The sequence below is a fragment of the Anomaloglossus baeobatrachus genome, chromosome 2 (genome assembly GCF_048569485.1).
Source record: "Anomaloglossus baeobatrachus isolate aAnoBae1 chromosome 2, aAnoBae1.hap1, whole genome shotgun sequence".
Lineage (NCBI taxonomy): Eukaryota > Metazoa > Chordata > Amphibia > Anura > Aromobatidae > Anomaloglossus > Anomaloglossus baeobatrachus.
The window spans coordinates 358,556,659-358,580,341 of NC_134354.1; the positions used below are offsets into that span (position 1 = coordinate 358,556,659).

The following is a 23,683-nucleotide window of genomic DNA, read 5'->3' on the forward strand; positions in this document are numbered from 1 at the left end:
TTGTTTTTTTTCCCCTGGCGGTCAAAACTCGACTCTAATTGCCATTACTTTGCAGGATTTCAAAGGTTTCATAGGTCATCACGTCTGCTTCACACGCAGAAGATCCTGGGTTCAATCCCCAGTGAAACCAATCTGTTTTTGGTGTTGAAGTAATTTCCTATCGACTTGTAATATGTGAAATTCTTGGTTTCGTTGCCAAATGACAATACATTTTGGCTTCCATCACAAAGAGAACTACGATTTTGGGTTTCTTTTTTATTGACCATTTTAGCAGAAAACATAATCCCATATTATAAAAATCCTATTTGTTTCAAAATATATAGTTCCCATAAATACAAAAGCAAAAGACCAAACTATGGAGAAAAAAGTAACACATTCAATATAAACTTCAGTTTAAGCAAAATCCTTTTGTAGGAATAAAACTGGTAAAATATGTAATAATAATTGTAAATGTTTTATTAACCAAAAATACTTTCCTTCAGCAATAAAAAGGCCCCGTCAGTCACAATTCTGCTCTGCTAGCGAATACACAGTAACTTTTCGTCAGGTTTCATAGTGTAGTGGTCATCACGTCTGCTTAACACGCAGAAAGTCCTGGGTTCAATCCCCAGTGAAACCAATCTGTTCTTAGTGTTGAAATAATACGCTATCCAACTACAATATATGAAGTTCTCGGTGTTGTTGCCGAATGACGGTATGTTTTGGCTTCCATCACAAACAGAACTACAAATTTTATTTTTTTTTTTCCCCTGGCGGTCAAAACTCGTCTCTAAATGCCATTACTTTGCAAGATTTCACAGGTTTCATAGTGGAGTGGTCATCACGTCTACTTCACTCGCAGAAGGTCCTGGGTTCAATACCCAGTAAAAACAAGCCGTTTTCGCTGTTGAAGTAATTTGCTATCAACCTGTAATATATGAAATTCTTGGTTTTGTTGCCAACTGATAATATATTTTGGCTTCCCTCACCAAGAGAACTACGATTTTGGGTTTCTTTTTTATTGACCATTTTAGCAGAAAACATAATCCCATATTATAAAAATCCTGTTTGTTTCCAAATATATAGTTCCTTTAAATACAAAAGCAAACAACTAAACTATGTGGAAAAAAGTAACACATTCAATGTAAACTTCCTTTTAAGCAAAATCCCTTTGTAGGAATAAAACTGGTAAAATATGTAATAAAAATTGTAAATGTTTCATTAACCAAAAATACTTTCCTTCAGCAATAAAAAGGCCCCGTCAGTCACAATTCTGCTCTGCTAGCCAATACACAGTAACTTTCCATCAGGTTTCATAGAGTAGTGGTCATCATGTCTGCTTAACATGCAGAAGGTCCTGCGTTCAATCCCCAGTAAAACCAATCTGTTCTTGGTGTTGAAATAATACTCAATTAAACTACAATATATGAAGTTCTTGGCTTTGTTGCCGAATGATGGGATGTTTTGGCTTCCATCCCCAACAGAGCTACGAATTTGTTTTTTTTTTCCCTGGCGGTCAAAACTCGTCTCTACTTGCCATTACTTTGCAGGCTTTCAAAGGTTTCATAGTGTAGTGGAAATCATGTCTGCTTTACATGCAGAAGGACCTGGGTTCAATCCCCAGTGAAACCCATGTGTTCTTGGTGTTGAAATAATCCCCTATCAACCTGCAGTATATAAAGTTCTTGGCTTTGTTGCCGAATAACGGGATGTTTTAGCTTCCATCACCAACAGAGCTACGAATTTGATTTTTTCCCCTGGCGGTCAAAACTCGACTCTAATTGCCATTACTTTGCAGGATTTCAAAGGTTTCATAGTGTAGTGGTCATCACGTCTGCTTCACACGCAGAAGATCCTGGGTTCAATCCCCAGTGAAACCAATCTGTTTTTGGTGTTGAAGTAATTTCCTATCGACTTGTAATATGTGAAATTCTTGGTTTTGTTGCCAAATGACAATACATTTTGGCTTCCATCACAAAGAGAACTACGATTTTGAGTTTCTTTTTTATTGACCATTTTAGCAGAAAACATAATCCCATATTATAAAAATCCTATTTGTTTCAAAATATATAGTTCCCATAAATACAAAAGCAAAAGACCAAACTATGGAGAAAAAAGTAACACATTCAATATAAACTTCAGTTTAAGCAAAATCCTTTTGTAGGAATAAAACTGGTAAAATATGAAATAATAATTGTAAATGTTTCATTAACCAAAAATACTTTCCTTCAGCAATAAAAAGGCCCCGTCAGTCACAATTCTGCTCTGCTAGCGAATACACAGTAACTTTTTGTCAGGTTTCATAGTGTAGTGGTCATCACGTCTGCTTAAAACGCAGAAAGTCCTGGGTTCAATCCCCAGTGAAACCAATCTGTTCTTAGTGTTGAAATAATACGCTATCCAACTACAATATATGAAGTTCTCGGCTTTGTTGCCTTATGACGGGATGTTTTGGCTTCCATCACAAACAGAACTACAAATTATTTTTTTTTTTTTCCCCTGGCGGTCAAAACTCATCTCTAAATGCCATTACATTGCAGGATTTCACAGGTTTCATAGTGTAGTCGTCATCACGTCTACTTCACACGCAGAAGGTCCTGGGTTCAATCCCCAGTAAAAACAAGCCGTTTCCGCTGTTGAGGTAATTTGCTATCAACCTGTAACATATGAAATTCTTTGTTTTGTTGCCAACTGATAATATATTTTGGCTTTTATCACCAAGAGAACTACGATTTTGGGTTTCTTTTTTATTGACCATTTTAGCAGAAAACATAATCCCATATTATAAAAATCCTGTTTGTTTCAAAATATATAGTTCCTTTAAATACAAAAGCAAACAACTAAACTATGTGGAAAAAAGTAACACATTCAATGTAAACTTCCTTTTAAGCAAAATCCCTTTGTAGGAATAAAACTGGTAAAATATGTAATAAAAATTGTAAATGTTTCATTAACAAAAAATACTTTCCTTCAGCAATAAAAAGGCCCCGTCAGTCACAATTCTGCTCTGCTAGCCAATACACAGTAACTTTTCATCAGGTTTCATAGAGTAGTGGTCATCACGTCTGCTTAACACGCAGAAGGTCCTGCGTTCAATCCCCAGTAAAACCAATCTGTTCTTGGTGTTGAAATAATGCTCAATTAAACTACAAAATATGAAGTTCTTGGCTTTGTTGCCGAATGATGGGATGTTTTGGCTTCCATCCCCAACAGAGCTACAAATTTGTTTTTTTTTTTCCCTGGCGGTCAAAACTCGTCTCTAATTGCCATTACTTTGCAGGCTTTCAAAGGTTTCATAGTGTAGTGAAAATCACGTCTGCTTTAGACGCAAAAGGTCCTGGGTTCAATCCCCAGTGAAACCCATGAGTTCTTGGTGTTGAAATAATCCCCTATCAACCTGCAGTATATAAAGTTCTAGGCTTTGTTGCCGAATAACGGGATGTTTTAGCTTCCATCACCAACAGAGCTACGAATTTGTTTTTTTTCTCCTGGCGGTCAAAACTCGTCTCTAATTGCCATTACATTGCAGGATTTCAAAGGTTTCATAGTGTAGTGGTCATCACGTCTGCTTCACACGCAGAAGGTCCTGAGTTCAATCCCCAGTGAAACCAATCTGTTTTTGGTGTTGAAGTAATTTCCTATCGACTTGTAATATGTGAAATTCTTAATTTCGTTGCCAAATGACAATACATTTTGGCTTCCATCACAAAGAGAACTACGATTTTGGGTTTCTTTTTTATTGACCATTTTAGCAGAAAACATAATCCCATATTATAAAAATCCTATTTGTTTCAAAATATATAATTCCCATAAATACAAAAGCAAAAGACCAAACTATGGAGAAAAAAGTAACACATTCAATATAAACTTCAATTTAAGCAAAATCCCTTTGTAGGAATAAAACTGGTAAAATATGTAATAATAATTGTAAATGTTTCATTAACCAAAAATACTTTCCTTCAGCAATAAAAAGGCCCCGTCAGTCACAATTCTGCTCTACTAGCCAATACACACTAACTTTTCGGCAGGTTTCATAGTGTAGTGGTCATCATGTCTGCTTAACACGCAGAAGGTCCTGGGTTCAATCCCCAGTGAAACCAATCTGTTCTTAGTGTTGAAATAATACGCTATCCAACTACAATATATGAAGTTCTCGGCTTTGTTGCCGTATGACGGGATGTTTTGGCTTCCATCACAAACAGAACTACAAATTATTTTTTTTTTTTTCCCCTGGCGGTCAAAACTCATCTCTAAATGCCATTACATTGCAGGATTTCACAGGTTTCGTAGTGTAGTCGTCATCACGTCTACTTCACACGCAGAAGGTCCTGGGTTCAATCCCCAGTAAAAACAAGCCATTTTCGCTGTTGAAGTAAGTTGCTATCAACCTGTAACATATGAAATTCTTTGTTTTGTTGCCAACTGATAATATATTTTGGCTTCCATCACCAAGAGAACTACGATTTTGGGTTTCTTTTTTATTGACCATTTTAGCAGAAAACATAATCCCATATTATATAAATCCTGTTTGTTTCAAAATATATAGTTCCTTTAAATACAAAAGCAAACAACTAAACTATGTGGAAAAAAGTAACACATTCAATGTAAACTTCCTTTTAAGCAAAATCCCTTTGTAGGAATAAAACTGGTAAAATATGTAATAAAAATTGTAAATGTTTCATTAACAAAAAATACTTTCCTTCAGCAATAAAAAGGCCCCGTCAGTCACAATTCTGCTTTGCTAGCCAATACACAGTAACTTTTCATCAGGTTTCATAGAGTAGTGGTCATCACGTCTGCTTAACACGCAGGAGGTCCTGCGTTCAATCCCCATTAAAACCAATCTGTTCTTGGTGTTGAAATAATACTCAATTAAACTACAATATATGAAGTTCTTGGCTTTGTTGCCGAATGATGGGATGTTTTGGCTTCCATCCCCAACAGAGCTACGAATTTGTTTTTTTTTCCCTGGCGGTCAAAACTCGTCTCTAATTGCCATTACTTTGCAGGCTTTCAAAGGTTTCATAGTGTAGTGGAAATCACGTCTGCTTTACATGCAGAAGGTCCTGGGTTCAATCCCCAGTGAAACCCATGCGTTCTTGGTGTTGAAATAATCCCCTATCAACCTGCAGTATATAAAGTTCTTGGCTTTTTTGCCGAATAACGGGATGTTTTAGCTTTCATCACCAACAGAGCTACGAATTTGTTTTTTTTCCCCTGGCGGTCAAAACTCGACTCTAATTGCCATTACTTTGCAGGATTTCAAAGGTTTCATAGTGTAGTGGTCATCACGTCTGCTTCACACGCAGAAGATCCTGGGTTCAATCCCCAGTGAAACCAATATGTTTTTGGTGTTGAAGTAATTTCCTATCGACTTGTAATATGTGAAATTCTTGGTTTCGTTGCCAAATGACAATACATTTTGGCTTCCATCACAAAGAGAACTACGATTTTGGGTTTCTTTTTTATTGACCATTTTAGCAGAAAACATAATCCCATATTATAAAAATCCTATTTGTTTCAAAATATATAGTTCCCATAAATACAAAAGCAAAAGACCAAACTATGGAGAAAAAAGTAACACATTCAATATAAACTTCAGTTTAAGCAAAATCCTTTTGTAGGAATAAAACTGGTAAAATATGTAATAATAATTGTAAATGTTTCATTAACCAAAAATACTTTCCTTCAGCAATAAAAAGGCCCCGTCAGTCACAATTCTGCTCTGCTAGCGAATACACAGTAACTTTTCGTCAGGTTTCATAGTGTAGTGGTCACACGTCTGCTTAACACGCAGAAGGTTCTGAGTTCAATCCCCAGTGAACCCAATCTGTTCTTAGTGTTGAAAAAATACGCTATCCAACTACAATATTTGAAGTTCTCGGCTTTGTTGCCGAATGACGGGATGTTTTGGCTTCCATCACAAACAGAACTACAAATTATTTTTTTTTTTCCCCTGGCGGTCAAAACTCGTCTCTAAATGCCATTACTTTGCAGGATTTCACAGGTTTCATAGTGGAGTCGTCATCACGGCTACTTCACATGCAGAAGGTCCTGGGTTCAATCCCCAGTAAAAACAAGCCGTTTTCGTTGTTGAAGTAATTTGCTATCAACCTGTAACATATGAAATTCTTTGTTTTGTTGCCAACTGATAATATATTTTGGCTTCCATCACCAAGAGAACTACGATTTTGGGTTTCTTTTTTATTGACAATTTTAGCAGAAAACATAATCCCATATTATAAAAATCCTGTTTGTTTCAAAATATATAGTTCCTTTAAATACAAAAGCAAACAACTAAACTATGTGGAAAAAAGTAACAAATTCAATATAAACTTCAATTTAAGCAAAATCCCTTTGTAGGAATAAAACTGGTAAAATATGTAATAAAAATTGTAAATGTTTCATTAACCAAAAATACTTTCCTTCATCAATAAAAATGCCCTGTCAGTCACAATTCTGCTCTGCTAGCCAATACACAGTAACTTTCCATCAGGTTTCATAGAGTAGTGGTCATCACGTCTGCTTAACGCGCAGAAGGTCCTCTGTTCAATCCCCAGTAAAACCAAACTGTTCTTGGTGTTGAAATGATACTCAATTAAACTACAATATATGAAGTTCTTGGCTTTGTTGCCGAATGATGGGATGTTTTGGCTTCCATCCCCAACAGAGCTACGAATTTGTTTTTTTTTTTTTCCCTGGCAGTCAAAACTCGTCTCTAATTGCCATTACTTTGCAGGCTTTCTAAGGTTTCATAGTGTAGTGGAAACCACGTCTGCTTTACACGCAGAAGGTCCTGGGTTCAAGCCCCAGTGAAACCCACGTGTTCTTGGTGTTGAAATAATCCCCTATCAACCTGCAGTATATAAAGTTCTTGGCTTTGTTGCCGAATAACGGGATGTTTTAGCTTCCATCACCAACAGAGCTACGAATTTGTTTTTTTTTCCCTGGCGATCAAAACTCGTCTCTAATTGCCATTACTTTGCAGGATTTCAAAGGTTTCATAGTGTAGTGGTCATCACGTCTGCTTCACATGAAGAAGGTCCTGGTTCAATCCCCAGTGAATCCAATCTGTTTTTGGTGTTGAAGTAATTTCCTATCGACTTGTAATATGTGAAATTCTTGGTTTCGTTGCCAAATGACAATACATTTTGGCTTCCTTCACAAAGAGAACTACGATTTTGGGTTTCTTTTTTATTGACCATTTTAGCAGAAAACATAATCCCATATAATAAAAATCCTACTTGTTTCAAATTATATAGTTCCCATAAATACAAAAGCAAAAGACCAAACTATGGAGAAAAAAGTAACACATTCAATATAAACTTCAATTTAAGCAAAATCCCTTTGTAGCAATAAAACTGGTAAAATATGTAATAATAATTGTAAATGTTTCATTAACTAAAAATACTTTCCTTCAGCAATAAAAAGGCCCCGTCAGTCACAATTCTGCTCTGCTAGCCAATACACAGTAACTTTCTGTCACGTTTGATAGTGTAGTGGTCACACGTCTGCTTAACACGCAGAAGGTCCTGAGTTCAATCCCCAGTGAAACAAATCTGTTCTTAGTGTTGAAATAATACGCTATCCAACTACAATATTTGAAGTTCTCGGCTTTGTTGCCGAATGACGGGATGTTTTGGCTTCCATCACAAACAGAACTACAAATTATTTTTTTTTTACCCTGGCGGTCAAAACTCATCTCTAATTGCCATTACTTTGCAGGCTTTCTAAGGTTTCATAGTGTAGTGGAAATCACGTCTGCTTTACACGCTGAAGGTCCTGGGTTCAATCCCCAGTGAAACCCATGTGTTCTTGGTGTTGAAATAATCCCCTATCAACCTGCAGTATATAAAGTTCTTGGCTTTATTGCCGAATAACGGGATGTTTTAGCTTTCATCACCAACAGAGCTACGAATTGGTTTTTTTTCCCTTGGCGGTCAAAACTCGTCTCGAATTGCCATTACTTTGCAGGATTTCAAAGGTTTCATAGTGTAGTGGATTTAAGCTAAATCCCTTTGTAGGAATAAAACTGGTAAAATATGTAATAATAATTGTAAATGTTTCATTAACCAAAAAAACTTTTTTGGTTAAAAACATAATCCCATATTATAAAAATCCTATTTGTTTCAAAATATATAGTTCCCATAAATACAAAAGCAAAAGACCAAACCATGGAGAAAAAAGTAACACATTCAATATAAACTTCAATTTAAGCAAAATCCCTTTGTAGGAATAAAACTGGTAAAATATGTAATAATAATTGTAAATGTTTCATTAACCAAAAATACTTTCCTTCAGCATAAAAAAGGCCTCGTCAGTCACAATTCTGCTCTGTTAGCCAATACACAGTAATTTTTCGTCAGGTTTCATAGTGTAGTGGTCATCACGTCTGCTTAACACGCAGAAGGTCCTGGATTCAATCCCCAGTGAAACCAATCTGTTCTTAGTGTTGAAATAATACGCAATCCAACTACACTATATGAAGTTCTCGGCATTGTTGCCAAATGATGGTATGTTTTGGCTTCCATCACAAACAGAACTACAAATTATTTTATTTTTTTTCCCCTGTTGGTCAAAACTCGTCTCTATGTGCCATTACTTTGCAGGATTTCATAGGTTTCATAGTGGAGTGGTCATCACGTCTACTTCACACGCAGAAGGTCCTGGGTTCAATCCCCAGTAAAGACAAGCCGTTTTCGCTGTTGAAGTAATTTGCTATCAACCTGTATTATATGAAATTTTTTGTTTTGTTGCCAACTGATAATATATTTTGGCTTCCCTCACCAAGAGAACTACGATTTTGGGTTTCTTTTTTATTGACCATTTTAGCAGAAAACATAATCCCATATTATAAAAATCCTGTTTGTTTAAAAATATATAGTTCCTTTAAATACAAAAGCAAACAACTAATCTATGTGGAAAAAAGTAACACATTCAATGTAAACTTCCTTTTAAGCAAAATCCCTTTGTAGGAATAAAACTGGTAAAATATGTAATAAAAATTGTAAATGTTTCATTAACCAAAAATACTTTCCTTCAGCAATAAAAAGGCCCCGTCAGTCACAATTCTGCTCTGCTAGCCAATACACAGTAACTTTCCATCAGGTTTCATAGAGTAGTGGTCATCACGTCTGCTTAACACGCAGAAGGTCCTGCGTTCAATCCCCAGTAAAACCAATCTGTTCTTGGTGTTGAAATAATACTCAATAAAACTACAATATATGAAGTTCTTGGCTTTGTTGCCGAATGATGGGATGTTTTGGCTTCCATTCCCAACAGAGCTACGAATTTGGTTTTTTTTTTCCCTGGCGGTCAAAACTCGTCTCTAATTGCCATTACTTTGCAGGCTTTCAAAGGTTTCATAGTGTAGTGGAAATCACGTCTGCTTTACACGCAGAAGGTCCTGGGTTCAATCCCCTGTGAAACCCATGTGTTCTTGGTGTAGTAATAATCCCCTATCAACCTGCAGTATATGAAGTTCTTGGCTTTGTTGCCGAATAATGGGATGTTTTAGCTTCCATCACCAACAGAGCTACGAATTTGTTTTTTTTCCCGTGGCGGTCAAAACTCGTCTCTAATTGCCATTACTTTGCAGGATTTCAAAGGTTCCATAGTGTAGTGGTCATCACGTCTGCTTCACACGCTGAAGGTCCTGGGTTCAATCCCCAGTGAAACCAATCTGTTTTTGGTGTTGAAGTAAATTCCTGTCGACTTGAAATATGTGAAATTCTTGGTTTCGTTGCCAAATGACAATACATTTTGGCTTCCATCACAAAGAGAACTACGATTTTGGGTTTCTTTTTTATTGACCATTTTAGCAGAAAACATAATCCCATATTATAAAAATCCTATTTGTTTCAAATTATATAGTTCCCATAAATACAAAAGCAAAAGACCAAACTATGGAGAAAAAAGTAACACATTCAATATAAACTTCAATTTAAGCAAAATCCCTTTGTAGGAATAAAACTGGTAAAATATGTAATAATAATTGTAAATGTTTCATTAACCAACAATACTTTCCTTCAGCAATAAAAAGGCCCCGTCAGTCACAATTCTGCTCTGCTAGTAAATAAACAGTAACTTTTTGTCAGGTTCCATAATGTAGTGGTCATCACGTCTGCTTAACATGCAGAAAGTCCTGGGTTCAATCCCCAGTGAAACCAATCTGTTCTTTGTGTTGAAATAATTTGCTATCCAACTACAATATATGAAGTTCTCGGCATTGTTGCCGAATGATGGTATGTTTTGGCTTCCATCACAAACAGAACTACAAATTATTTTTTTTTTTTCCCCTGGCGGTCAAAACTCATCTCTAAATGCCATTACTTTGCAGGATTTCACAGGTTTCATAGTGGAGTGGTCATCACGTCTGCTTTACACGCAGAAGGTCCTGGGTTCAAGCCCCAGTGAAACCCATGTGTTCTTGGTGTTGAAATAATCCCCTATCAACCTGCAGTATATAAAGTTCTTGGCTTTGTTGCCGAATAACGGGATGTTTTAGCTTCCATCACCAACAGAGCTACGAATTTGTTTTTTTTCCCCTGGCGGTCAAAACTCGTCTCTAATTGCCATTACTTTGCAGGATTTCAAAGGTTTCATAGTGTAGTGGATTTAAGCTAAATCCCTTTGTAGGAATAAAACTGGTAAAATATGTAATAATAATTGTAAATGTTTCATTAACCAAAAATACTTTTTTGGTTAAAAACATAATCCCATATTATAAAAATCCTATTTGTTTCAAAATATATAGTTCCCATAAATACAAAAGCAAAAGACCAAACTATGGAGAAAAAAGTAACACATTCAATATAAACTTCAATTTAAGCAAAATCCCTTTGTAGGAATAAAACTGGTAAAATATGTAATAATAATTGTAAATGTTTCATTAACCAAAAATACTTTCCTTCAGCAATAAAAAGGCCTCGTCAGTCACAATTCTGCTCTGTTAGCCAATACACTATAACTTTTCGGCAGGCTTCATAGTGTAGTGGTCATCACGTCTGCTTAACACTCAGAAGGTCCTAAGTTCAATCCCCAGTGAAACCTATCTGTTCTTAGTGTTGGAATAATACGCTATCCAACTACACTATATGAAGTTCTCGGCATTGTTGCCGAATGATGGTATGTTTTGGCTTCCATCACAAACAGAACTACAAATTATTTTTTTTTTTTTCCCCTGGCGGTCAAAACTCATCTCTAAATGCCATTACTTTGCAGGATTTCACAGGTTTCATAGTGGAGTGGTCATCACGTCTACTTCACACGCAGAAGGTCCTGGGTTCAATCCCCAGGAAAAACAAGCTGTTATCGCTGTTGAAGTAATTTGCTATCAACCTGTAGTATATGAAATGCTTGGTTTTGTTGCCAACTGATAATTTATTTTGGCTTCCCTCACCAAGAGAACTACGATTTTGGGTTTCTTTTTTATTGACCATTTTAGCAGAAAACATAATCCCATATTATAAAAATCCTGTTTGTTTCAAAATATATAGTTCCTTTAAATACAAAAGCAAACAACTAAACTATGTGGAAAAAAGTAACACATTCAATGTAAACTTCCTTTTAAGCAAAATCCCTTTCTAGGAATAAAACTGGTAAAATATGTAATAATAATTGTAAATGTTTCATTAATCAAAAATACTTTCCTTCAGCAATAAAAAGGCCCCGTCAGACACAATTCTGCTCTGCTAGCCAATACACAGTAACTTTTTGTCAGGTTTCATAGTGTAGTGGTCATCACGTCTGCTTAACACGCAGAAGGTCCTGGGTTCAATCCCCAGTGAAACCAATCTGTTCTTAGTGTTGAAATAATACGCTATCCAACTACAATATATGAAGTTCTGGCATTGTTGCCGAATGACGGTATGTTTTGGCTTCCATCACAAACAGAACTACAAATTATTTTTTTTTTTCCCCTGGCTGTCAAAACTCATCTCTAAATGCCATTACTTTGCAGGATTTCACAGGTTTCATAGTGGAGTGGTCATCACTATTGATGAGCGAGCATGCTTGTTACTACTCGGTACTCGCACGAGTATCACTGTACTCGGGCTGCTCGGCGGGGACCGAGTAATCTCGCGATACTCGTGCTGTACTCGTGGTCTTCATCCCTGCATGTTGGCGCTCTTTTGAGAGCCAGCCCTCATGCAGGGATTAGCTGGCAGACCACTGCAATGCCACAGCCCTGTTAGTTGTGGAATTGCAGTGATTGGCCGGCCTGCACAGCGTGACCGAGCCTTTGTACCGGCCGGCGCGCTGTGCTCTGCTCACAGCTATCCAGACAGTCAGTGCAGGGAGAGTGTCGCTGCTTCAGGGAAAGGTTTGCGGCCCTTTATAGTTAGTTCCGGAGCAGGGCTGAAAACAGTGTGACCAGAAGTCCTTCTCAGGACTATTCTAGTTGTATACAGGCAGGCAGGGTATAACAAGGTCGGAGTACAGTAGCAGAGTCCTTCTCAGGACTATTGTTGCTATATACAGGCAGGGTATAGCCAGGTCGGAATACAGGCTAGTGACCAGAAGAGTCCTTGTCAGGACTATTGTAGCAGTATACAGGCAGGCAGGCAGGGTATATAGCCATTCCTAGTGGTGACCGTATACCAGCCTTCATCATATCTGGGGCTGGTGTACACAGTCTAAAACAGTCCAGATAGTGTCAGACTTCTCAGTAATTGTCGCTCCTAAAAACCTGTTAGGTTCTTATTGCGTCCGTGCTTGCATTTAAAAACAGCACGTGTGTGTCTGTCGGTGGCAGCGTACAGGTGCACGTTTTGCACAAACTATTATATAACGCACAAGTCTAGTGAATAATACACGTCAGTCAGCAGTGGCTGATAGTGTCAGACTTCTCAGTAATTGTCGCTCCTAAAAACCTGTTAGGTTCTTATTGCGTCCGTGCTTGCATTTAAAAACAGCACGTGTGTGTCTGTCGGTGGCAGCGTACAGGTGCACGTTTTGCACAAACTATTATATAACGCACAAGTCTAGTGAATAATACACGTCAGTCAGCAGTGGCTGATAGTGTCAGACTTCTCAGTAATTGTCGCTCCTAAAAACCTGTTAGGTTCTTAGTGCGTCCGTGCTTGCATTTAAAAACCGCACGTGTGTGGCAGTAGGTGGAAGTGTCAGGCTCCATATTGTCCCTGGATAGAGACGTGCATGATGGCCTGTAAACCTGAAGTGCCCATTGTAAGGCAGTGGGTCTATTGTAGTATAGCCCTTAGGCAGGGCAGCCAAAAATTTGGAGGCTCCACATTGTCCCTGGATAGAGATGTGCATAAGGGCCTCAAAACATTGTTCCCATTGCAAAGAAGCGGGTTTCCTGTCGTTGTAATGCCCATTCTGAAAGAATGGTCGAAAAAATTTACCACTGGGGGTATACCTGAAACAACGGCCTAACTATTGTAACGGTCATCATGATGGCGCATGAGGAGAAGGAGGAGCAGTCCAGCGATTAGCCAAAGTCCAGAAGTGTGTTACCATGGGTGAGTGGAGGTACATGGCAAATTCCCGTTACAAACTTTAAATTTCGCTGTCATTTGCTGGTGGTGTGGTGAAGTCTGGCCCAATCCAACCCTTGTTCATCTTGATCAGAGTCAGCCTGTCAGCATTTACAGTTGACAGGCAGGTGCGTTTATCTGTAATGATTCCACCTGCGGCACTAAAAACAAGCTCTGACAAAACGCTAGCGGCAGGGCAGGCCAGGACTTCCAAGGCGTAGAGAGCCAATTCATGCCACGTGTCCAGCTTGGATACCCATTAATTGTAAGGCACAGAGGAATGTCGGAGTACAGTTGTTTGATCTGCAAGGTACTCCTTGAGCATCTGGGCAAACTTAGGATTTTTTGTGGCACTACCCCGCACCTCAGGGGCTGTGGTATGTGAGGGCCTGAGAAAACTGTCCCACATCTTAAAGACTGTTCCCCTACCTCTGGCGGATTGGACTTGTGCCCCTCTCGGCTGTACGGCTTGGTTGTCCACTGATTCCTGACCTATGCTGCTAGCGTTTTGTGAGGGTAATGCTTTGCCTACTTCCGTGACTATGGCCTTCTGGAACTGCTGCATTTTGCCAGACCTCTTCGCCTCGGGAATAAGAGACATAAAGTTCTCATTTTAGCGTGGGTCTAACAGTGTTACCAACCAGTAATGATTGTCGGCAAAGATGTTCTTAACACGAGGGTCACGAGACAGGCAGCTTACCATAAAGTCAGCCATGTGTGCCAGACTCTTAACAGCCATCACTTCAGTATCCTGACCAACACGATGACTGAACATGCTGTCCTCCTCCTCCTCCTCCTCATCTACCCTGTCCTCTGGCCAGCCACGCTGAACCGAGGATATGACTGCATGTCATATCCTCAATTTGGCCAGAGAGTTGCTCCATGTCTTCATCCTCCTCCTCGTCATAGTCCTCCACTGCACGTTGTGATGAGACGAGGCTGGGCTGTGTGTTATCACCCACACCCACTACTGTTTCTTGCTCAAACTCATCGCGCTCCGCCTGCAATGCATCATGGTTGTTTTTTGAGCAGAGACCATTTTAGAAGGCAGAGAAGCGGTATGGTGATGCTAATAATGTCATCATCGCCGCTCACCATCTTGGTGGAGTCCTCAAACTTTTGGCGGATGGTACATAGGTCGGACATCCATCTCCACTCCTCAGGTGTTATGTGTGGAGTTTGACCCATTTCCCGACGGCTTAGGTGATGCAGGTACTCAACAACTGCCCTCTTCTGCTCACATATCATGACCAACATGTGCAGAGTTGAATTCCAACACGTGGGGACATCACACACCAGTCTGTGAGCCGGAAGATGCAAATGGCGCTGAAAGCCGGCAAGGCCGGCTGAAGCAGTAGGTGACTTTCGAAAATGTGCAGACAGGCGGCGAACGTTTACCAGCAGATCAGACAGCTCTGGGTATGACTTTAGAAACCGCTGAACCACGAGGTTGAGCACATGGGCCACGCATGGAACATGTGTCAGCTGGCCTCGCCTCAAAGCCGCCACCAGGTTCCGGCCATTGTCACACACAACCTTTCCTGGCTTTAGGTTCAGAGGTGTGAGCCAGTGATCTGCCTGCTGTTTCAGAGCTGTCCACACCTCTTCTGCATTGTGGGGTTTGTCACCTATGCAGATTAGCTTCAGCACAGCCTGTTGCCGCTTCGCCGAGGCAGTGCTGCAGTGCTTCTGTGTCGCCCTGGACAAGCCAGGGGCCACAGAGCACAACACTTACACACCCCACACTCCCTGCAGGCATATCATAGTCAAAACACCAAATCCTTGTTGCCTTCCCCAGGGGCTGTTGTCCACACCAGGGGGTGGAGCCAGGCGGTTGGTCTCCACCCACCAAGGAGGAGGGAAAACACAGGCAGTGAGAGTTAAGCTAAGGAAGTGGAAGGAGGAAAGTAGTAGAGAGGAGAAAAGTGACAGCAAAGAGCCTGAAGTTGGTCCGGGTGTGTGGCCCGGACAGGATAGCAAGGTTGGCAGGATGTGGTGACCGTCTGCAGTGGAGGCCGATTGGAGTCTGCCGTAAGGACCGTGGATGGGTGGTGACCCGGCCGTACCGGACCGGTATACAAAGAGAAGACAGCACCATTGGCAGGGGCCTTTCGGATCCCGGCAAGGCTTGGTGTCGCCGTGAATTTGCCAAATCCGTTAGTGAAGGGGACCTCAGGGTTTCCAAACAGCCAAGTCACGATAGAAGGCAACCGTCCAACCGTGAAGGGGAGACACCGCCACCGCCAAGGGCAACCGTCTCCCAGGGCCAGCGCCTGTGGGCAAAAGGGGCTCCTCCAGCCCATATCCAGGTCAGGGAGCGGGTTACCGGTGGGAAACCATCACTACCAACACTGAACTTAGGTGCAGGGAGAGACAGTCATCACTAACCTGCAGGGAGGAACAACCGCAGCCGTCCGAGGGACCCGTCCATCCAGCCACTGGTTTTACCGTGAACTGTGTCATCATCATTGGGCTGAGTGAGTACCTCCGTGCCGTGCGGCACAGCGCTGCCCCTGCGACCCTGCACCTCATCAGGCCCCGCAACCCGCCTGTCATTTATCTCTACCCCATCACCGGGCCCCGGGACAACCAACCCCCCTACCCACGGAGGGGAGAAATAACAACAAAGCTGCTCCCTGTCACAGGCTCCCGGGATCCACGTCCAGAGCAGCGGTGGTGTCCACACAATCACCACAACCGTGGGTGGCGTCACGGACAATATCCCCAAAACCCAAACCACCCCTTTTCAATCACGGGCGAGGAGCGCCGCTCGAGCCACCGGGATCCGGCCATCACTCAAGCCACCGAGCAGCAGCAGCCGTAGAGCAGCGGCAGCCGGACCCGAGCAGTGGGAGAGCGCAGCGTCCCCTCCTCCGCCCGCGACACTTACAGCTTGGGACTGGTGTGGAGGGTACAGTGGATGAGGATGCGCAGGAGGAGGAGGAGGCTGAGGAGCATGACATTCCGGAGCTGTAGAGTGTGGGTGAAACCCTGACTGAGGTAGGGCCTGCAAAACTTGGTGTGTGAAGGACGTGTTCCGTCCCTCGCTCAGACTGGGTCCCAGCTTCCACAATATTAACCCAGTGTGACGTCAACGAGATGTAGCGGCCTTGCCCACATGCACTTGTCCACGTGCCTGTGGTTAGGTGGACTTTGGGTGAAACAGCGTTGTTCAGGGCACGTGTGATGTTTTGTGACACGTGGTTATGCAATGCGGGGACGGCACACCGGGAGAAATAGTGGCGGCTGGGGACCGAGTAACGTGGGACAGCTGCCACCATCAGGTCGCGGAATGCTTCTGTCTCAACCAGCCTAAAAGGCAACATTTCCAGCGCAAGCAGTCGTGAAATGTTAGCATTTAGAAGTGTGGCATGTGGGGCGTTGGCAGTGTATTTGCGCCTGCGTTCAAAGGTTTGCTGAATGGATAACTGAACGCTGCGCTGGGACAAGGACGTGCTTGATGATGGTGTTATTTCTGCGTGGGCAACTGCAGGTGCAGGGCCGGAGGAGGCTTGTTTGCGGGCAGCATGGACAGGGGATTGGCTCGCATGCGCAACAAGCGAAGATGTAGCAGTGACATCAGCAAGCACTGCTCCTCGACTCCGTTGTACATCCCACAAAGTCGGGTGCTTGGCTGACATGTGCCTGATCATTCTGGTGGTGGTCAGGCTGCTAGTTTTGGTACCCCTGCTGATGCTGGCACGGCAGGTGTTGCAAATGGCCTTTTTAGAATCATCTGGAGCCAACTTAAAAAACTGCCAGACTCGGGAAGACCTAACATTTGTACAGGCACCTTGTGTCGTGTTGTTCCGGGGAACAGTTGCCTGACGTCTGCCTGGGGCCACCACCCTGCTTCTTACTGCCTGTTGGGATGCTACGCCTCCCTCCCCCTGTGCACTGCTGTCCTCGCTCTGCATATCCTCCTGCCAGGTTGGGTCAGTTACTGGATCATCCACCACGTCGTCTTCCTCTTCCACACCCTGCTCCTCCTGACTTCCTGACAATTGTGTCTCATCATCGTCCACCCCTTGTTGAGACACGTTGCCAACTTCGTGAGAAAATGGCTGCTCAAATATTTGGGCATCTGTACATACAATCTCGTCATGGCCCACTTCAACAGGAGCTGGCGAGAGGCCAGAATGTGTGAATGGAAACGTGAACGAACAGCTCTTCCGAGTGTCCAAGTGTGGGATCAGTAATGTCCGTGGACGTGTACTCGGCCTGGTGGTAGGAAGGAGGATCAGGTTCTAAAATGTGCGGTGCAGTATCACGGCTACTGACACTTGACCGTGTGGAAGACAGAGTGTTTGTGGTGGTGCCAATCTGACTGGAAGCATTATCCGCTATCCAACTAACAACCTGTTGACACTGGTCTTGGTTCAAGAGCGGTGTACTGCTGCGGTCCCCAAGAATTTGGGACAGGACGTGCGAGCGAGTAGATGTGGCCCTTTGTTGTGGCGAAATTAGAGCTTGCACACGACCTCGGTCTCTGCCTGCACCACCATCACGTCCACTTCCTTGTTCGTTGCCAACGCCCTTGCGCATTTTGCAATGCTGTGCTGATGTGTATTCACTAGACTTGTGCGTTATATCCAAGTTTTTGCAAAACGCACACAAGTGCAGCGGAAAGCTGCCACCAACAGGCACACACGTGCGGTTTTTAAATGCAAGCACGGAGGCACTAAGAACCTAACAGGTCTCTATCCAGGGACAACGTGGAGCCTCCCAATTTTTGGCTGCCCTGCCAAAGGGCTATACTACAATAGACCCACTTCCTTACAATGGGCACTTCAGGTTTACAGGCCCTCATGCACGTCTCTATCTAGGGACAATGTGGCGCCTCCCAATTTTTGGCTGCCCTGCCAAAGGGCTATACTACTGTCACGCTCCCCGGGTCCTCGGCTCCCCTTCCCGGGTCCTCTGTTCCGCTCCCCGGGTCCTCAGCCCCGCTCCCCGGCTCACCTGCCACGCTCCCCGCTCTCCAGCCTCCGGTGCCCGTCCTTCCCAGGCCCCCTGGTCTCCGATCCCGGCGCCCGACGGCTTCCCAGGCCCTGGCCGGTTCCCCTGCGTCCTCCTCTCAGCTTCCTTCCCTGGCTTCTGGCACCCGGGCCGCGCGCATGCGCATTAGGGCGCGCGCGCGGTCACTGACCCTTTCTTAAAGGGCCAGCGTCCATTAACAGGAAATGAGGCTAATCAGGTACAGGGTATAAAGGGGTTTATTGTCCAAGGGGGCGGGGCCTGATCTTCGTGTTTCCTAAGCTAGGAGTCAGGTCTCCTGGTGTCTCTGTGCATATACTCACCTATCTCTCTTGTAGAGCCGTGCCTGCCTCGCCTTCCAGTCCTGCCGTATCCTGAACCCCAAACGCTGTCCATCTGCCATCCTGACAGTCCGCACCATCCCGGATCCCTGCGGTGACTCGTCATCTCGCTCCAAAGGTTCCGGACCCCGCCTGACATCATCTCGGCTTCCGAACCTGAGCTGCGTCACCCGGACTACCATCAGTGACTCCGTGGTCCCAGGGACTTCTCCGCTATACTCGTGTGCACGGACTGTTCTGCTGTTTATAGTGTTCCAGCTACCGGACTCTTTACTACCATCTAGGAGTTCGTCCCAGTGGATCCACCTCCTGGGTCTGCCCGTCCACCTGGCCGTGACAGTAAGATCAGGCCATGGATCCCGCTGCAGCACTAGCAGCCGTACAGGAGGAACTCCAACGCCAGCGTGAAGTCCAGACCCGCATGCTGCAATTCATGTCTTCTGTGGACGCTCGCCTGAACACGCTACAAGCGGCAGTTACGACTTCAACATCCAGGGCTTCCACTAGTCAATCCACGGATCCAGCTCCTGTGGCGACTTCTTCAGATACCACCAGACTTCGGTTGGCTTCACCACCCCGGTACGCCGGAGACCCCAAGACCTGCAGGGGATTCTTAAACCAATGCTCCCTCCATTTCACGCAGCTGCCGCATTTGTTTGCCTCCGACCAAGCCAAGGTCGCCTTCATCATGTCCCATCTAGAGGGTGAGGCACTGGCGTGGATGAACCCCTTGTGGGAGAAGGGGGATCCTGTGACCACGAACATCCAGGACTTCCTGCAGGCATTCCGTGGTACCTTTGATGAGCCCGGACGCGCCTCCGCGTCTGCTTCGTCTCTTCTCCGGTTACGTCAGGGGACTCTGACGGTGGGTCAATACGCGATCCGGTTTCGCACCCTGGCCTCAGAACTCGGGTGGAACAACGAGGCCCTAACCGCCGCCTTCTGGGAAGGACTCTCAGGGCGAATTAAAGACGAGCTGGCGGGTCGTGACGTACCGACCACCCTAGATGCCCTGATTGCCCTAGCGACTCGAGTGGACATTCGCTTTCAGGAGCGATCCAAGGAAGTGTCCCGTGAGAGACGTCCGGTACGGCATTCCTCTCCTCCGCAGAAACCCTCCGTACTTCAGTCATCGACAGCTGGGGCTCCCGTCCACGAGCCCATGCAGATCGACCGAGTGCGTCAGTCTGAACAACGTCGAGCAGAGCGGCTCGCCAAGGGTCTCTGCTTTTACTGCGGTGAGGGCACACACCTGCTACGCTCCTGTCCAGAGAGGCCGGGAAACTCCAAAGCCTAGGGTTGGTAGGAGAGGCCACCCTAGGTGCTGGGACTCTCTCTGACCCGGTTACATGGACAGTGCAAGTGACAACGGGAGAGACGCGGTTCACGGCTAATGCCTACCTCGATTCCGGGGCAGCAGGCAATTTCATCCAGCAGGCCACGGTGGACAAGTACCGGGTGCCTGTTATTCCACTCGACAAGCCCCTAGTGATTGCCTCGGTGGATGGGAGACCCCTCTCTGACACCATCTCCTGGATCACCAGGCCGGTCGAACTGCGTATCGGTGCCCTTCACACCGAGAACATCGCTTTCTACGTCCTCCCACACATGTCCCACCAGATCCTGCTGGGACTTCCATGGTTGCGGACACACGAACCATCAGTTAGCTGGGGCACTGGCGAAATCATCCGATGGGGCTCTTCGTGTCATGAGAGGTGCCTAAAGTCCATACAACCCATCCGACGACCTCCGGTTCCAGAGAACCTACCGGGGCTGCCCTCGGCCTATTGGTCCTTTGCAGATGTCTTTGATAAAAAGGAATCCGAGGTACTGCCGCCACATCGTCCATACGATTGTGCCATCGACCTGCTCCCAGGAACAACACCACCACGAGGACGGATATATCCTTTATCTCCAGCCGAAACAAGGGCCATGTCTGCTTACATCTCAGAGAGCCTGGCAAGGGGGTTCATTCAAAGATCCTCCTCTCCTGCTGGAGCAGGTTTCTTCTTTGTCAAGAAGAGAGAGGGCGACTTACGCCCATGCATAGACTACCGGGGTTTGAATCAAATCACCGTAAAAAACAAGTACCCTCTGCCGCTCATTCCCGAATTGTTTGACCGGCTTAGAGGAGCTCGTGTGTTCACCAAGCTGGATCTTCGGGGTGCTTACAATCTGGTACGCATCCGCTCTGGTGACGAATGGAAAACCGCGTTCAATACGCGCGATGGACATTATGAATACTGCGTGATGCCCTTCGGCCTGTGTAACGCTCCTGCCGTCTTTCAAGAACTGGTGAACGACGTGTTCCGGGACCTTCTCTACATCTGTGTGGTAGTGTATCTAGATGACATCCTTGTCTTCTCTCCGGACCTCCAAACCCACAGAGAAAACGTACAGCTGGTTCTACAAAGACTGAGAGAGAATCGTCTGTACGCAAAGTATGAGAAGTGTGTCTTTGAGCAGTCTTCTCTCCCCTTTCTGGGGTACATCATCTCTGATACTGGACTGCAGATGGATCCCAAGAAGGTCTCCGCCATTCTCAACTGGCCTCCTCCTTCTGGACTGAAGGCAATCCAACGCTTCCTGGGATTCGCCAACTACTACCGCCAGTTTATACCTCACTTCTCTGCCTTGACTGCTCCTCTCTCCGCTTTGACTAAGAAGGAGGCTAATCCAAAGGACTGGTCACCTGCGGCTGACGCCGCGTTTGGCTCTCTGAAGCGGGCTTTTGCTTCCTCTCCTGTACTCCACCGTCCGGAGTTAAACCTCCAGTTCACCTTGGAGGTGGATGCCTCCTCCTCAGGAGCCGGAGCAGTGCTCATGCAAAAGTCCTCCTCCGGGAAGATGGTGACTTGCGGATTCTTCTCCAAGGGCTTCTCAGCACCTGAACGCAACTACACCATCGGTGACCGAGAGCTCTTGGCAGTCAAACTGGCTTTGGAGGAATGGCGCTACCTCCTGGAAGGTGCAGTGTACCCCGTGATTATTTACACGGACCACAAGAACTTGGAATACCTACGGTCCGCTCAGCGTCTGAACCCACGGCAAGCCAGGTGGTCCCTATTCTTTGCCAGGTTTGATTTCCAGCTTCACTTCCGACCCGCGGACAAGAACGTACGCGCTGATGCCTTGTCCAGGTCTTTCATGCCCATGGAGCAGGAGGAAGAGACTACCCAACCCATCATTTGTCCTAGTAAAATCATTCCGGTGGCCCCTGTCACCCTGGCCCAGATACTGCCCGGGAAGACCTATGTCTCCGAGGTAGACAGGAAAAAAGTGTTACACTGGGGTCATGCCTCGAAAACAGCCGGTCATGCTGGTCAGAAAAAGACATGGGGTGCGATTGTACGTCATTATTGGTGGCCATCTGTCAGGGCCAGGCGGTCGGGCAGACCCAGGAGGTGGATCCACTGGTCCGAACTCTAAGATGGTGGTAATGAGTCCGGTAGCTGAAGCACTATGGGCAGCAGAACAGTCCGTGCAAGTGTGTAATGGAGAAGTCCCTGGGACCACGGAGTCACAGATGGTAGTCCGGGTGACGTAGCTCAGGTTCGGAAGCCGAGATGAGGTCAGGCGGGGTCCGGAACCTTTGGAGCGAGATGACGGGTCACCGCAGGGATCCGAGATGGTACGGACTGTCAGATGGCAGACGGACAGCGTGAGGGGTTCGGGATTCAGCAGGACCGGATGCCGAGGCAGGATCAGCTCTAGAAGAGAGATACGTGAGTATGGCAAGGAGACACAAGGAGACCTGACTCCTAGCTTGGAAGACACGAAGATCAGGCCCCGCCCCCTTGGACAATAAACCCTTATATACCCTGTACCTGTTTAGCTTCATTTCCTGTTAATGGACGCTGGCCCTTTAAGAAAGGGTCAGTGACCGGGCGCGCGCCCTAATGCGCATGCGCGCCGCCCGTGTGCCAGAAGCCAGGGAAGGAAGCTGAGGGGAGGACGCAGGGGAGCCGGCCAGGGCCTGGGAAGCCGTCAGACGCCGGGATCGGAGGCCAGGGAACCTGGGAAGGACGGGCACCGGAGGCTGGGGAGCGGGGAGCGTGGCAGGTGAGTCGGGGAGCGGGGCTGAGGACCCGGGGAGCGGAGCAGAGGACCCGGGGAGGGGAGCCGAGGACCCGGGGAGCGTGACACCATCCCTTCGCACGGACGTCGCTGCTTTTGTATCCGCCTGTTCCTCTTCCTGTCACGCTCCCCGGGTCCTCGGCTCCCCTTCCCGGGTCCTCTGTTCCGCTCCCCGGGTCCTCAGCCCCGCTCCCCGGCTCACCTGCCACGCTCCCCGCTCTCCAGCCTCCGGTGCCCGTCCTTCCCAGGCCCCCTGGTCTCCGATCCCGGCGCCCGACGGCTTCCCAGGCCCTGGCCGGCTCCCCTGCATCCTCCTCTCAGCTTCCTTCCCTGGCTTCTGGCACCCGGGCCGCGCGCATGCGCATTAGGGCGCGCGCGCGGTCACTGACCCTTTCTTAAAGGGCCAGCGTCCATTAACAGGAAATGAGGCTAATCAGGTACAGGGTATAAAGGGGTTTATTGTCCAAGGGGGCGGGGCCTGATCTTCGTGTTTCCTAAGCTAGGAGTCAGGTCTCCTGGTGTCTCTGTGCATATACTCACCTATCTCTCTTGTAGAGCCGTGCCTGCCTCGCCTTCCAGTCCTGCCGTATCCTGAACCCCGAACGCTGTCCATCTGCCATCCTGACAGTCCGCACCATCCCGGATCCCTGCGGTGACTCGTCATCTCGCTCCAAAGGTTCCGGACCCCGCCTGACATCATCTCGGCTTCCGAACCTGAGCTGCGTCACCCGGACTACCATCAGTGACTCCGTGGTCCCAGGGACTTCTCCGCTATACTCGTGTGCACGGACTGTTCTGCTGTTTATA

General features: G+C 45.6%; 6 non-coding genes across 6 annotated transcripts; all 6 read left to right on the forward strand.

Moving 5' to 3' along the window:
• Positions 1-1,538: 1,538 nt before the first annotated feature.
• Positions 1,539-1,611, forward strand: TRNAV-UAC (transfer RNA valine (anticodon UAC)). The gene has a single exon. It is a non-coding gene; the product is annotated as a tRNA-Val (tRNA).
• A 664-nt stretch (positions 1,612-2,275) lies between these two features.
• On the forward strand, positions 2,276-2,348 carry TRNAF-AAA (transfer RNA phenylalanine (anticodon AAA)). Its single transcript has one exon. It is a non-coding gene; the product is annotated as a tRNA-Phe (tRNA).
• Positions 2,349-4,006: 1,658 nt separating this feature from the next.
• Positions 4,007-4,079, forward strand: TRNAV-AAC (transfer RNA valine (anticodon AAC)). The gene has a single exon. It is a non-coding gene; the product is annotated as a tRNA-Val (tRNA).
• Positions 4,080-4,997: 918 nt separating this feature from the next.
• TRNAV-UAC (transfer RNA valine (anticodon UAC)) lies at positions 4,998-5,070 on the forward strand. Its single transcript has one exon. It is a non-coding gene; the product is annotated as a tRNA-Val (tRNA).
• Positions 5,071-10,327: 5,257 nt separating this feature from the next.
• Positions 10,328-10,400, forward strand: TRNAV-UAC (transfer RNA valine (anticodon UAC)). The gene has a single exon. It is a non-coding gene; the product is annotated as a tRNA-Val (tRNA).
• A 1,300-nt stretch (positions 10,401-11,700) lies between these two features.
• TRNAV-AAC (transfer RNA valine (anticodon AAC)) lies at positions 11,701-11,773 on the forward strand. The gene has a single exon. It is a non-coding gene; the product is annotated as a tRNA-Val (tRNA).
• Positions 11,774-23,683: the final 11,910 nt, after the last annotated feature.